At 41.1% G+C, this 11,488-nt stretch overlaps 1 protein-coding gene across 1 annotated transcript in view; it reads right to left on the bottom strand.

Moving 5' to 3' along the window:
• Window positions 1–9,616: 9,616 nt before the first annotated feature.
• LOC307177883 (membrane cofactor protein-like) overlaps window positions 9,617–11,488 on the bottom strand; it is a gene marked incomplete at its 5' end in the record, with an annotated part of 53,894 nt that continues 52,022 nt past the window's right edge. The window contains one exon of the mRNA XM_079905363.1: window positions 9,617–9,708. The remainder of the gene's footprint in view (window positions 9,709–11,488) is intronic.

The following is an 11,488-nucleotide window of genomic DNA, read 5'->3' as shown; positions in this document are numbered from 1 at the left end:
TTCCTAAAGCTGCTGTAACATTTAAGATTACCCTTCTAAACCCTGCCCCAGGATCCTCTAATCAGCTCTACCGCCCCGATCTCAGTTAAAGATGTTTACATGGTTCAACCAGCATTTTTCCTTTAACTTATTTGGCAGTCTGATTCTTTTTATCCAGTGAATATCTTGCTAGGTTTCTCATGTACTACCTGCAACAGGACCATGGTGCCTTCCCCTAGTTTATTATGCAGGTACGGATTACTCCTTCTTTCTTCTATTCCTCGGTCATATGCCTCTGCTCAAGCTACCATCTCGACCCAGAAGTCCTATTGCTTACTTTTTGAAGTACAGATATCTATATTCTGGTTTGCATGTCTAAGACTGGGTGGGAGGTTGGCATTTCTGTTCTGGAGCTCACATTCCACAGATAATGCTCACAACTCACCCTTCATTACAAGAATTTTTAACTGTTAATCTGAGCTGGGCGTCTGTGTTAATTTGCACCATGCCACTGAAGAGTTCTGGAGGTTTTGCACATGATTTTCCTACAGAAAAGCAGCAGAATTTGCGATGAGGTGTACAGTTCAATTTACATTTGTTTTTAAGATTCAGACTGGAGTGTAGCATACTGAATGTCCTGTATACTTCTGATTGTTCCACAGAATTGACCACTTTGAGGAAACCCCATACAACCTCAGAATCAAGCAGATACAGAGCACTGCTTTGAAAAAGATTACCCTGCATCTTACAACAAAGGTCATTCATGGCTAAAGAATTGTTTTCTCATCCCACGGGCTGCAGAGCATAGTGCTGCTGTCAGGATCGCTCAGGCATCCAGCACAGGTACTGCAGGGCAGTTCATCCCCAGCGTCTTCCCCTCCCACAGCCGTGCAGTGGAGACCACAGAGGCACCAGGGTGCTGGAGAACAAAGCAAGTATCGAAGCACCGGCTCCTTGCAGAACCAGGCGTGCTCTCATCTCCACCCAAGTTTAATGTGTTGTACAGTCAGTAATGCCCCACTTCCATGCAGAAATATTGCCTAGGACTTCCCTTACCCTCAAACTTGCTCATAATTAAGTTCAAGAACAGAATGAGACGATAGTCAAACTACAAAGCAGGCAGCAGTGGGTAGAGGGGTAGGAACACAGGCTTTGGAGTTAGATCTGGGAACAACACCATTCACTAGTCATGGGACTGTGGACAAGTTTTTGAACCACACTGAGGATCAGTTTCTTCTCCTGCAAAAAATGGGAATACTACCTACTCCGCAAAACTGTTGTGAGAATTCAAGAGCACAGCTTGGTGTTCGAATTTTATTTCCTTCTCTTCCCGAGAGCAGCACATGATGTTATGTCCAGAGGCATAAAAAATCAAAGGGTTTATCTAGAGTCCTGAAGAATTGGTGGGGAACCGGAGAGATACAGATTCTTCTTTCTCTTGGTTATGGTATCAGAGGAAATACAGACATATTTTCTTAGCTTCAAACAACCAAAAAAGATGGTGCAATTAGGAGATGGGAAATCTAATTTGAACACCATTTGCAAACCTAATTTTCAGGCAGAATTTGAAAACAACACAAAACAAAACTCCATTCTTTTATTAGAGGATTATCTACTTAGTACAATTATAAGACACTAATCTTTTTGTGTCACAGTAGAGAATAAATAAGATTGGCAATTAACGGGGTCATATTTGAATGTCCTGACCACTCACCTATGGCTGGGAAGGAGGAGCCCATGATCTACGTGACTAGGACACATGGAAGAGTTGCCCTGGCTCAGGTGAAACCCACCTTTGTGTAGTGTCTAGAGCCTCACAGGCAGAAAGGGTGCTTGTTTCCTGATGACGTGAGATAATATCGGAAAATGCTTTTCACACTGTGAAATAGTTTACAAAGCAGGGCAATACTAATGTAAATATTAACCCAGTTTAGTAACAGCTTTGGCAATTTTATTTCGTCATATATATAATAATATGTAGGGACTGGTTATGGAATTAAATAACTTAGAATTCACGAGTTTTGTATTGCGATTGTCTGTGTAAATTATCAGCTTTGACTTTCATGTTCTTTGAGCATCACTTTGTAACTCTCCTCTGTGCCTTTCTAATGGATCCATATATCATGTCCCGTCACAAGTGGAACTGCAAGAAGACACCTCTGCTCGGGGCAGAGGCTGGGTCTTCCGATCGCATCTCCCTTCTTTCTTCAGTGAGATCCTCTTCTTCTGGAAGCTGGTTTCACATGGTGGCTTAGATTTTTCCATCTTTGTATCTAGCACCATTTGAAATCAGTGTTTTAGGAGTAAGAATTGCAGCACAGCAGAAGGCCAACCGCAGAGGAGCTGCTGCTCGTGGGATCAGCTTCCCTCCTTCTGCCACCTGAGCCGGTTCAAGAAAGGAAGAACTTGAGAATCAAAGTACACTCTTGAGTGTGTTGGGTTGTGGAGGGGGACAGTGCAGGGATGGGGTTGTGTTCAATAGAAACTCAGAGGCTTGAGCAGAGTCAGAGGTTGTGATTGTCTTTCTGTTGACAGGGAGCGGCAACCCCTAGCAATAGCCTGTTGGTAAGGCCTTTGAGCACATGCTTGGGCAACGCTGGGTTGGGTACTTGATTGCAGTAGGCAAGGGGAGGGGTGTGTCCCAGAAGGACTATCTCATCACATCAGCACTGTCCACCTGCTCCTAGATGCCGTGAAACATTCAGCTGCAGTTGCCGAGCGGCTGAAATCAGACTTGCCACCTGCACTGTCAAGGTGCCGGACCCCACCGAGCACCACTGGACCCATCTCTTACACAGGCTGACCGATTTCTCCTGGTGTTCAGAGTCTGTTTTTGTCTAGCACCATTTGAAATCGGTTATGATGTAGGGGGAAAAGCAGCAGCCTCGAGGCCTCGTGCCAAGTCTGGTCAGCAACAGCCTGGGGCTTCCTGGAAGATGGATGCGCAGAGAGAGGGGGAGGAAGGTTATGCTTTTTCCTGCTAACTTCTTTAACTACATCTACAATACTTTATGCACGGGTAATAGATCAGTTAATGGATTTTTAGAAGCAAATCACTAAAGTTTATCTGATGTCCTCAGTTTGCCGAAATATGGTAGTTCTATAAACTCTATAAATTGGTTGCTGTTGAATTATCTTTCTGTTCATGTGTCCTGACCTTAGTAACTGTTTTATTATATTCAATTTATCATGTCTTTGTTTTCTATCTTATTTTTCATTCCTAATTGTATGATGATGATTAGTGGGGTCCTGAAAAGTTCATTTGCTGTGCAGATCTTACCTACTTCATAAAGAATTTGAAGTCGGTTACAGCAGACAGATATTAAAAATGTAGCCTATGAAGACAGGAATGAAATTCTATGAGCCAAGAAATAAAATGAGAAAAAAGATTACAGAAGAGAGACACGTTGCAGACCTGGGCTGAAGGATGCTGCTTATTGAATGGGAAACTGACCTCGGTTCCCAGTGGGCTGCAGCCCTGGAGCCTCTGCAGTCAGTGTTCCCTCAGAAACATTGGCATACCTGAGCCTGTACTCACATGGCCCGCGGAGGAGCACTGATGAATTCAACTGCATTATAAGAGATGCAGGAGTATTGCTACTTTTGGTTCTTAGTTTCTATCAACTCTTGAAGACAGAGTGCACCAGTTCTGTAAAGGTATTCAGCGATGAGACAGACTTGACTTCACAGGGGATTCTTCAGGTAGGAGGGCTGTGTCCCCGATTGACCATTTTGCACAGGAGATGCAAGGCCAGCCCTGACCTACCCGCAGGACTTTTGTTTCACGCCAGTGGTTCTCCATAAGCGGTGGCATCTCAACCACCTGGGAAGCCTTTCTAAGTCCACCTCCTGCCAGTCTTCCCCCAGTTGGCTGCCTTGCCCAATCGGGTGGGGGTGGGACAGGTGAAGCATCTGTTGGGAAAACTTCCCCGTGAATGGGATGCATCCTTTCACTGCAACTGCAGTGCTGTTTCAGGCTGTTGACTGGAGAATTCATGTTTTAATCCCCAGGATGCGGTGGCGGGACCAGTTAAGACCCTGAATTGTTTTATTCACCTTTCTGCTGAGGTAGCTACAATAGACCTATGGGCATAACAGCTTTGGGTCAATTGTAACAAACTGAACAACTTTTTTTTTTTTTTTTTTTTTTTTTTTTGCGTTACGCGGGCCTCTCACTGTTTTGGCCTCTCCCGTTGCGGAGCACAGGCTCCGGACGCGCAGGCTCAGCGGCCATGGCTCACGGGCCCAGCCACTCCGCGGCATGTGGGATCCTCCCGGACCGGGGCACGAACCCGCGTCTCCTGCATCGGCAGGCGGACTCTCAACCACTGCGCCACCAGGGAAGCCCAACTGAACAACTTTTGATTCACCTACTGTGTCCCTAGTTCCAGCCTAGGTATCCCCAATAAAGCAAGTAACTCATGGATTCTGCCAGCAGGTTGCTGTGATTCCAGTCCCCAAATAAGAAAGTGCCAAAAGATGGAGTTTAGCATCAAAGCACAAAAACAATGACTTGGGACATCTTTTCCATAAAAGTACTTCCTGGTGCTCCCATGAATGCTTGATTTTAAACAGTGCTCATGGATGTGTCATGAGAAGCAAAATGCATGCCCCTTACTTGTAACTGAAGGGCCCCTCAGCAGGATTATTTTTCATTATGCACCTGGAGGTTGACAGCTCTTTACCTAAAATTAGCATTCCAAGGTAGTTTTTGCTAATAAATTGCTAAGCAGAATGTTTCTTTTGGAGACATCTTGAGTCTCGTTTTTTGAGACCATGCTTTCCACTTAGGCAGAAAAGGCTTTGTCAGGCATGGGTCCCGCTTCCCTAAGTTTTACCAGATTTTCTCTGGCTAGCAAGTGAAGAATCAGGGTGGGTAGCTTTCTTAATGTGATCCATACTTAAAGCAATTTTGTCACCTTCTGCTTGTATGTAAGCCAGAGTAAAGGAAAATACTTTATTGACTGCAGACCCCTATATCATGCTTCTCCCATTTGTATGCCATAAAGGACAGAGTTTAGCCGTTTTTAAAAAGTTAATTTCCTAGAAGGTAAGTAGAAAAGGGCTAGTTAATTAAAATATAATTGAAAATGACTTCTAGATACCACAGCAATGTCTGAAACCTCTGAGGAATGACAAAGTTTGAACAACTAAGGAAGGGACTGTCAAATGCCCTAACAGTCCACAGGAGGGCAGCAGTGCTAAGATTATAAAAGGCTGACCACTTCATTCTGGGGTAACCTTTTCCAGATGAGCCTGGAAATGATGAAAGCAATGCAGTTTACACATCTTTGTGTAAAGATCAATTTTGTATCATTTCTGGAAGTCAGTAGACTCTTTATGTTAAATGTTGCCCGTGAGTACAAATATGCAAGTCTTAAAAATATGCGTAAAATTTTGTTTTTCATTAAAATGCTAGCTGTCAGGCACTACTGACTTTTAGAATGCAGCACCAGAGTTGCCTATCTTCCTTAAACCCTAGAATGTACTTTAGCAATGAAAATTCAACTTCCTGCCTATCTCAGGCCTCTTTAGCATTCTTGCAGAAGACTTTTATTTTCACCTTAAAAGCTCTCCCTGTATATTTTATGACAATTAAAAAAATACAGTAGTCTCAAGTTATAGGCAAATGACATTTGACAAAATGTTTTCCTTATTTATAGGCAACCCTTTCACTCAGTGATGGTATTACAAAGATTGCTTCTTTTTTTTTTTTTTTTAAACTACAGATAGCTTCCATTGCTTAGCCAGGCAACAAGATTTTAATTCAAATCTTAGTCATTTTCTGACTTCTTTAATAGGCTGAATTACAAAACCACAATTTTCTCTTCTAAATATAAGCACTTAACCTTTGTCTTTATAAGTTCACACGTAGAAGTGGACTCTGAGGCTTGAGAACCACTAATGCAGAGGTTCTCACGCTTAGCTGAATATTAGAATCACTTAGGAAGCTTGACAGAAGCCTGATGCCCAGGCCGCTCCCCAGGTCAACGACATGACAAATCTCTGGGGCGTGGGACCCAGGCATCAGTAAAAGTCTCCAGGGGATTCCAGTGTGCAGCCATGGTTCAGAAGCATGTTATGCTTTCATGGTTGGGATTTGGGTTTTTAATTACTCAGCCACACCCATGCACTAATGTGATGTGGAAGATATGTCTTCTCCCACACACGGGTATAGATACTTGAACGTGGTTAACTCAAGGCCAGGAAATAACGAAGGCTGAAAGCTGGGCAGAAATCAGGAAGTGCTGCACAGGATGGGCTCTGTGAGCTGGGCCCTGGAAGATGCCCAGGATCAGACAAGACCAGAGGCGCTTCAGCCAATAGTGAACCAGGAATACAGCAGACAGCACAGGACGGATGGTCTGGCTTGACTGACAGCAGGTTATCTGAAGTCTTGCAGAAAGAGAAGGCTTGGGAAGAAAAGTTGGGAATTAACTGTAGAAAGCTTTCAAGTATCTTTCATGAAATGGACTTTATGCTGTGGGTTATGGCGGTAGGACTGAGCACCTTTGAGCAGGGGAGGTATGTGACCGCTGGGGAGGGGAGAAGCCTGGACAGGCTTAAGTTAAGGCTCTGAGATGGGAGGGGCAGGAGTGGTGATTGTTGGAGGGCTTACAGAAGGTGGGCCCCATTAGAAGCGTACTCCGATTTGAGATAAAACACACTGGAAATAAATGCATTATCACAAATGAAATTTCTCCATAATGACATTTTATTTTTTTTTAATACATTTGAAGGACCAATTCACGAAAAATGAACAATACAGACACGAGACTTCTCATTTCACTGGGGATACATTCTTGAAGTTTTAAGAAAGCTTTAAATTCAAATACACTTTTCCCTCTCTCATTTAAACAAACATTTCTAGAGAAAAAATGGTTTCCCCATATATTTAAGTAATTGGCAAATTAATATTTGACAAAGAGAACATAATTTATATTTCCACACATATTTCAATCTCACATATAAATACATTAAATTGGAAAAACTAAATTTGAAACTACTATGAAAGTCAGTTTATTTTGGTAAGCATAATAATCTTTGGTTGAAAAATACCTCCTTGAGGGTTTCTAAAAATTAAGTACTTACAGCCACCCCTTGTTTCTAAGCAAGTGCTGCATTCTTGAAAAGCGTGTGAAAGTGGGTACAGCAAAACTTCAACATTTATTTCAAAACTCCTGAATTTATTCTGTTCAGAATTATCTTCCTAAAGTGCCTTGCCCGAGATTAGAAAGAGAAAGACCACTTACAGGGCTTTACAAACATATCCTTAGGGAGTAAAGGAATATTTACTCTGGTCCACCCTTGATTCCTCATTCATATCCTTCTCAAGGCAACGTTTCTTTGGCCCAATTTGTGCTGTAACTGAAAAAAGTAACTAAAAAATTGTGAAGCAAAACATGTAAAAATGTAAATTTGAGTTAGAGCAGCAGTCCCTCCTCTTTGGCCCCTGGCTCATTTGAAGGAGGCCCTGCCTGGTGTGAGGACAGAGAAGAGGGCTGGGATCTGTCCCACCTGAGCGTCAAGTGCTACTGAGCTCTTTCTTCTTTCTTTCCCTTTGCATGACTTACAGCAAATCCACAAAGTTTGCTTTTCTGAAATACGGGGCTTCATTTTTACTCTGTCCTTTACAGATGAGGGGAGGAGCCCTCAAAGACTCAGATTCTGATGCAACTTGAGGTTATCTGATGAATTTATTCCCTATAAGCTGCCTACAATCAGATGACATGTTTAAAGTAAGACATCTCTTTATTCAAGTGGGGAAAGAAAACCACCTATAGCCAGAATTTAGGGTGGACTCCAACTCTCTTAAAGAATGGAATTCTTTTTAAGAAAACTACAAGGCCACAGTGTTCACTTTGTCCTGAGCTGGCATTCCTGCTATGGGTGTTAGAAGTCCTCTAACTTTGTACAGAAGCATGCAACTGCAACTGATGCTGAATTCTTCTTGATTTCTTAGACTGGTTAATTGTTATTAAAAGGGGTGAAGAACAAATGCCAGACAAACTTTATAGTGTCTCTAAATCACCAGGAAGTTACAAATAATTTTTAAAAATAGAATTTCATTCTATTACTCTAAGAACATTTTCTGGTAATATTCTTGTTAAGGAAGTCAAACTTGTTCAAATCCCAAATGTGCAGTGTTTTTCTTTTTACTAAGGGCTGAAGTAGTGTACTCATAGAATAATAATTTTAAAAGTTTGAGTTATTCCAAGAATTACCAAAATGTGACAGAGACCTGAAATGAACAAATGCTGTTGGAAAAATGGTGTCAATAAACTTGCTGATGCAGGGTTGCCACAAATCTTCAATCTGTAAAAAATGCAATATCTGCAAAGTGCAACAAAGTGAAGAACAAGAAAACTGAGGTATGCCTGTATAACACTGTATAGGTTTAAGGTGTACAGCATGAGTTGATAATGTATACATTGTGAAATGATTACCACAATAAATTTCTTAACATCCATCACCTCTCATAGTTACCAAAAGTTTTCCTCTTCTTCTTCATGATCAGAAATTTGAAAGCCTACCCTCTTAGCAATTTGCCAATGCAGTTTTCTTTGATATCCTAGGAGGATTGGTTCCAGATTCCCACCCCCTTCCCCTGCAAATAAAACTCTGAATTCTCAAGTCCTTTATATTATATGGCAGAGCACAGGCGGCCCTCTGTATCCAGGGATGCTGATGCAGAACCATCAGATACAGAGTGTCAGCTGTATACAATAAAGAATTACTAATTATTGTCACTACGCTGTACATTATATCCCTATATTCATTTATCTTATATCTGGAATTTTGTACCTTTTGACACCCTTCACCCAATTCCCCCATCATCCCCACCCCCTGCCTCTGGCAACCAAAAAACTGATTTCTTTTTCTGTGAGTGTGGATTTTTGGATTCCATATATAAGTGAGGTCATTCAGCATTTGTCTCTTTCTGTATGGCTTGTTCACTTAGCATAATGCCCTCAAGTTCCATAAGCGTTGTTGCAAATGGCAGGATTTCCTTCTTTTTCATGGCTGAATTGTATTCCACTGTATGTGTGTATATGTGTATGTATATACATTTGTGTGTATGTGTGTGCGTGTGTATATATATATATATATATATATATATATATATATACCTATATATATCTCACATTTTCTTTATCCATTCATCCATCACTGAACACTTAGGTTCCTTCCATGTCGTGGTTGTTGTAAATAATGCTGCAATACACAGGGAGGTGCAGTTATCTCTTCATAGGGTGATTTCGTTTCCTTCGGATATATACCTATTGTGGAATTGCTGAATCATATGGTGGCACTATTATTTTTTTTTTTTTTGCGGTACGCGGGCCTCTCACTGTTGTGGCCTCTCCCGTTGCGGAGCATAGGCTCCGGACGTGCAGGCTCAGCGGCCATGGCTCACGGGCCCAGCCGCTCCGTGGCATGTGGGATCTTCCCGGACCGGGGCATGAACCCATGTCCCCTGCATCGGCAGGCGGACTCTCAACCACTGCACCACCAGGGAAGCCCCGGTGGCACTATTTTTAATTTTTTGAGTAACATGTATACTGTTTTCCATAGTTGCTGTATGAATTTACTGTAGATCTTAACATATTAATAGAATCAAAAGATAAACTGACACATGGGTTTGTGGAAAATAATTAGTGCTTCTGCACTGATCGACTGGTTGTTTTTTTCTGGTGAGTGGTGGGTCCGGCACCAACTTCCTTTTTCCTACAAGGACAGACAAGAAGATAGCATCAGAGGTGAACATAATTAAGTACAGAAATTAAACTCCAGAAGCACAGTTACAAAATGGACAATGAAAAAGTATTTATAACAGTAAGAGTCACTGAACTAGGAAATAAATGATTCTTTTAAAGTAATTTCAAATGTTCAATTAGTCTCACTCCAGGAACCCTTTTTCTATCCCTGTATTATATTTCTGATTCCCTCCAAAACAAGAAATAGAATAGCCTCATATACTTAGTAAATATTCCCTTATTTTAGTTTAGGGCCGGTGAGAAAGACTAGAGAGAAGTACATGTTTTCCCTAAATACAATTTTAATTCTGGCTCTGAGATGAAACCTTTAAAAAGGTAACAATTCCAGTGGTGTTCAAGTTCAGTAATGCCTCATTTACCCCTCACTGTCAAGAAAATCATGTGTTCTGGTTAGAGAGTCTCCTAAGTAACTGAAACTCACATCACACTTATTTTTTGTAACAACAGACAGCTTTCTAAAATCTATTACTCAAGTCCAGCATTGTCCATAGAAATATAATGTGAGTCACACAGGTAATTTTGAATTTTGTAGAAGCTACATTAAAAAAAGGAAAAGAAGTAGGAAAACTAGTTTTAAATTTTTTACTTAACCCAATACCCATGGATTGTACATTCCTTTGCACTAAGTCTTTGAATCTGGTGTGTAGTGTGCACTAAGTCTTTGAATCTGGTGTGTAGTGTGCTCATCTTACAAAGGATGAGCCACTTCTGACGTCCTCGGCAGCCACTCAGAGCTACTGACTCTGGAGCTGGAAAACGCAGTTCCAGTTCCTACTTAGGAAACTGACTACAATAGACAGACTACAACCAAATGGGGACCCGTCAGTTATTTACAGTATGCCTGCCCCAGCTAACACTTCAGGGTGCCTACCCCATGTAAGAGCTGACTGTGTTAATTTTGGAGACTTTCATATTTCTCTTGGTGAGGGAGGCATCACTATGAACGAGCACTGTCACAGCACAATACTTGTTATATAGCAGTTTCCTCAAGAATATTGTGGAGAGTGATTCAATATTTAGGCCTGTCACTGACTCTTCTAAGACCAGTATATTTTTCTATTTTGAAGCAATACTTATTTTTTCTAGTAGTAATGGAATCTTTTTTTAAAAAAATAGAATTAAAAATTGAAATCCAATATATGAGAAAGATAAATAAGCATTAATATAAACTTAAAGAAACATTCATTTGATATAACAATGAAGCTCTTTGAAGATGATTAAAATGTGGAAGTGAATTACTAATTATATATTACCTTCAGCATTCATTACGTTAACTTCAAGTATTTACAGAAAACTTGAAGCTCATGGACTTCTGAAAACTGCTTTTCTGGTTGGCTTTATCCTCAAAGGAATCCTTAGAGAACGAAGCAGATACGTAGGGCTGGGTAGGCCCACACTGCCATTCTAGTTGTTATGTTTGTCTTCCCCTTTGCCCCTGTGATCAAAGACACCACTTTGCTTTTACAAAGAAACTGCCCTTCTTATTGGCCTTTGTAGAATCTGTTCCCAAACTCGTGACTGTAACCTAGGGTAGTGCCTCACATTATAATTGGTGGGAAACATATCTCCTCTTCCCAAGTTTGCAGACACACATTCTGGCACAAAAGAAGAACGTCCACAAAAAAAAAAAAAATCATAAGAGAATACTAGAATAATTATATGTGACAAACTGGACAACCCAGAAGAAATGAACAAGTTTCTAGAAACATATAGCCCTCCAAAACTGAATG

Source organism: Stenella coeruleoalba (assembly GCF_951394435.1).
Source record: "Stenella coeruleoalba genome assembly, chromosome: 1".
In the NCBI taxonomy this organism is placed as follows: domain Eukaryota; kingdom Metazoa; phylum Chordata; class Mammalia; order Artiodactyla; family Delphinidae; genus Stenella; species Stenella coeruleoalba.
Note: the sequence above shows the minus strand (reverse complement) of the source record. Positions and strands in the feature narration are given on the sequence as shown.